This window comes from Saccostrea cucullata, unplaced genomic scaffold (assembly GCF_032062105.1).
Source record: "Saccostrea cucullata isolate Sc308-1 unplaced genomic scaffold, CSIRO_AGI_Scuc_v1 ctg23833, whole genome shotgun sequence".
Classification (NCBI taxonomy): domain Eukaryota; kingdom Metazoa; phylum Mollusca; class Bivalvia; order Ostreida; family Ostreidae; genus Saccostrea; species Saccostrea cuccullata.
This window is the reverse complement of record NW_026935540.1, coordinates 1,698-6,542: the sequence shown is the minus strand read 5'-3', so window position 1 is coordinate 6,542 and position 4,845 is coordinate 1,698. Positions and strand designations below refer to the sequence as shown.

Sequence of the window (4,845 nt, the reverse complement as noted above, 5' to 3'; positions counted from 1 at the left end):
ATTTTGCAAGAAATGAACAAAAGTGGTAATTGCAGAAAGAATTGCTTTATTTTCGTTATGAACACGGCAGCTTCTAGCAAGTGTCTGGTTCTTGTCAAAATACGTAACTGTATCAATCTGCTGCATCATCTACTGCTACTGTATCAAATGCTTGGTCTCCAAACCAAAATAAAAGGGTGCGGTAGTTAGCAGCAGGCACAGCTATTGAATTCACACTGCACTTCGACTACCAGAAAAGAAGTACGATAATAGGTTTTTGCTAAATAAGGAAAACATATGTTCCACACTAAAAATCAAGTTAGATATCTCTTTCTTTGAGAGTACATTAATATTTATACCAATGACTGCAAAGAAAAGTAAAAGAAGAAAACTTTTTCTATCTTTTAACCAGTTTTCAGCACTTACTACCGAAAGAAATATATATTCGATACTTAAATAAAAACTGATGTCTATTAGATTTTTATAGCCATTGTTTGCACAAGAGGAACAAAGATATTTTTATTTTTCGGACAGTAGTTTTTCCTCGACTAGTTTGTTAATTATACAGTTTTAGGTCATCTGATTCACTCAGGTGACCTATTGCTATCCGTTTTCGTCTGTCGTCTTTGTCGTGTGTTAACATTTTCAGCTTCTTCCTTAAACCCACTCAACCAATTTCAACCAATTTTAGCATAGAGCACCTATGGGAAAGAGGAACACAACTAATTACAAATTTTATGGTAACTGCCCCCCTGGGACGTGAGGGGAGGGGCTAATACCACCAAAATTGATGCAATCATTACAAATCTTCTTAACTCCTGGTCATCAATCAGTCGAACTGTTGGCATAATTGTAATAAGCATTGAACCCTCTAGCAAAATTGTGAAATGCATGGCCCAAGGGTCAGGTGTTCTGGTGCTAGGGTGGGTCACTATATGTCATATAGTGAAAGTACATTATTTCTTTGGAAATCTTCTTCTCTACTTCTAGGAATTATATAAACTAAGTACACAGTTATGATGGGCAAAATTGCATCTTTACAAATTGTTAATATTATGGTCACTGGGTAAGGATTTCTGTTCCAGTCTTTGAAAATGGTCTTTGAAAAGCTTCTTCTCTGCTCCTGAGTATTGAATAAACTAACCAAGTAAATAGTTATGATAAGCAAGAATGTCTCTTGTGGATGCTTCTTCTGAGTTGAGTGATGGTAATGTGATCTTGGATGGAGCGGGTATACATGTAGCAGAAGGTGAGACAGGCACAGCAGAAGGTGAGACAGACACAACAAAAGCAGGAGCTGTAGATGAAGCCACCAAATAACAGGAACTGATGACACAGATGGTAATGGCAGAGATGCACGTGGTACTACCGTAGGGTGGCACTGGACAGATGATCAGGGAAACTGGGGAAGTGGAAGAACCATAGGCCTTCTCTTACTCTCTCAGTATCTCCTGGACTCCTCGATGAACCACTGTTGAATCATTGAAAAAACAACCTTGCTCTTTGGCCGTATTTCCTCTAGACCCTGAAGCAAGTACATAGCTACTGAAGAAGCCTTGGAAAGGTGAATCTTGACCACTTTATATGACTAATGAAGTTGGTATAGTTTTAGTGACTAAATTGGCATAAGATACACCGATAGGGCTACTCGTCTATGATCAGGTGTTTGGAATAAACATGTTTCATGATCGTGTGTCTCTCTCCTCGATACGGGCAAACAACACAACTCGACAACTCGACACTCTGCCTCTTCTGCCGGCTGTGGTCATCAACGACATACTGCAAGTTGATAAAGAGTAATACTCTGAAATAGAAACATGGAAATAACCATGTGATTTTTATTAACAATAATATAACATTATTATATACAAAAATATACTCATATGTAAATTCTAATCAGAAGAATACCCCATTTATTTGAACCAATATTTAGACTTGCATCATGTAAATATAAACATTGCATCATGTAAATATAAACATTATAAACAGCATGACAGAGAATAAAAAATGATCAGTCTAATTTTCCTTTTTTTCTCCTTTCCATAGCAACTTTCCTGATCAATTTGGGTGGATCATCACCTCGATAAGGCAACAACTTTTTGTGGGTGACCACTCGACTCTTTCGTCTAGCATCAGACTGTCAATATTAGACAGTGACAATGGATTCCAGGGGTTACTTTTACAATAGGATACAGCACAACATAGTTCCTAAATGCTCAGAGTTATCTGTGCTTTGACAGATTGTCTGAAAAAAGATTTAGTGATGTGGATGAGAGAATTTTGAAATGTACACGAATTGCTGATTTTGGCAATTGGCCTCAAAACATTTGAAGATGCTGTTCGTGTGTGTTAATTAAATAATATTAACATATAATTTTTTTAACCATGCTAATCATTAATCAATAATGCAGGTTTCTTAGTGAACTTTTTACTAGGAAATAGCTTCCTATTTATAATTTGTTTTATACTTAGTGAGATTTTCTCAGCTCGGTCGACTGTTCACTTATTGACCTTTTTAACAGCTGGCACATTATTTCCACTTCACTAATTAATGTATATACTGTATAACACTTGTATATAAAAAAAATAAATCTATATCAGACTTTGGAGATGAGTCTTTATCACAATTTGCTGATCATTATGAAGAAATGTTGAAAGCTGCTGGAGTAGAAACATCACACATTGAGTTAGAATGGACAAACCTTAATGAGCTGTTGTATGAAAAGTAAGTCATCGGCCACCTTTAATAATTAAAAAAAAAAGAAAAAATTGTAATTTATGGAGTTCTCATGAAATTTGCCCATGATGTATCCAATGATATATGCAATAAACAATTGAAAGTTTTTTTTTAAAATTACTTTAGCCATACAGTATCCACCCTGACATGCCAGGAAATCAACTTTTCTATGAGAAATGTCCAAATATATTGGACCTCTTCCACCTGATTCTCTCAATACCAGCAGGGACATCAGAATTTCTCAAAAATGACAACAATGAAAACCAAGTACAGAAACAAGCTGAAGAGTATAACAATGACTATGCTCATGACCAAAAAATCTACATTCTTCGGAAATTTGTGATTTTGACCCATCCATTACAGTTGATTTCTGGAATAAAAACGGATCCAGGAGACCAGAGTTTTTGCAAAGAAAGAAAAAGAGAATTTCAGTTACCAGTAGTGCTGTTGTGTCTGAGATTTTTGAGGCATCATGTATCTGTGAAGGTGATGTTTTAAGATCAGCCAAAAGGCAATCCTGAAATTGAAATAGACGACTCTGATTTCTCCGATTTGAACGAAGATTCTGATGTAGAAAGTGAATATGTTGAACGATTCAAATTCAAATATGCAAGCAATTGTGAATAAAATCAGAAACTCAGCTTAACTTCTATTGTATGTTTTAATTTCAGATTAATCATTGAAAGGGACTGGGTGGTTGTGCCCATACTATTTTGATCTCCTTTAGAAGAAGAGTTCCATATAAAGATAAAGAAAAATGCTCAAATTTTAAAGCTAAAATATCTGAATTTTTTCTTTTCCAAATGATAGGATATCATATCTAAAATATTAAGTTATATCTGATGGTTAATTTTTTGACCCCAAACCTCTTTAAGCAATAAAGAGCACTTAGTCTGAACTCAGTACTCATAATATTTATTACATTTAACTGCGGGCTTGCTGGTTTTCATCAGGGCTGACAAAATTTTTGAGTAATCAGCCCTGCTTGTCCACCCGATTTTTCAAGAGTTTCGTACACTGATAGTGGATGATAATGCCTCTCATTTTACACTTCATGTTTATGTGTAGTGTTTTGGGCACACTACAATCATTGCGAATCATTTTTGAAATCCCGGCAATCAAACTTCCAGTTATGACTTCTACTGATTTTTGTCACATGCATATCATGTAAAAATGAACAAGGTAAATATCTTTCGAGGTTTTAGAGCCACAGGTAGTTTCCGTTTCAACTCCCTGGCTTTTCCTGCAGAAGCATTTGGGCCACCAAAAACTTCTGTTTTTAGCTTCAGTCACAAGAGTTTTGCAAATACAAGTCAAACTCAAGATCAATGTCAAGAGATAAAAAATGTTGCACAAAGAAAGGGATTGCATCAGCTGAAAACATGACACTATCTACTGGTCAGCCAACCCAGGTTCAACAGAGCTCCTCGTCAGTCTCAGAAGAAATTAAAAAATCACTTCTACTTCCCACAGTTGTTAAAGAACCTGTTGAAAAAAAACTAAAGAAGTGCTTGGTGCAAGATGTATAATAGAGAATGAATTCATCAATGGAACCAGACACAAGGAGGAAACAAGAGGCCCATTGGCCACATCGCTCACCTGAGCACTGGCTAAGAAAAAGTAGAAATTTATTTATTATTGAAAACTTTAAATCCAAAAGTAGTCCCATGACCAATCATGGCTTTGCTATTCTTGAGAAGATGATTTTTAAAGAATTTTTCTATATATGTCTATGTAAAACTTTGATCGGCCATTGTGGCCCCGCCCTACCCCCGGGGGTCATGATTTGAACTCTTGAATCTACACTACCTGAGAATGCTTTCATATAAATATGACCAATAATGACTTTGCTGTTCTTGAGAAGAAGATTTTTAAAGAATTTTCATATACATTTCTATGTAAAACTTTGATCGGCAATTTCGGCCCCGCCCTACCCCTCCGGGGTCATGATTTGTACCAATTTGAATCTGCCCTACCTGAGGATGCTTCCATATAAATATGATCAATTATGGCTTTGAAATTATTGAGAAGAAGACTTTTAAAGAATTTTCATATTTATTTCTATGTAAAACTTGGGTCGGCCATTTTGGCCCCACCCTAGCCCCGGGGGTCATGATTTGAACAAAATT

General features: G+C 35.9%; 1 long non-coding RNA gene across 1 annotated transcript; it reads left to right on the top strand.

Moving 5' to 3' along the window:
- The first annotated feature begins 2,573 nt into the window (after nt 1–2,573).
- On the top strand, nt 2,574–3,127 carry LOC134243188 (uncharacterized). The gene is made up of 2 exons (XR_009986990.1): nt 2,574–2,704; nt 2,843–3,127. It is a non-coding gene; the product is annotated as an uncharacterized LOC134243188 (long non-coding RNA).
- Nucleotides 3,128–4,845: the final 1,718 nt, after the last annotated feature.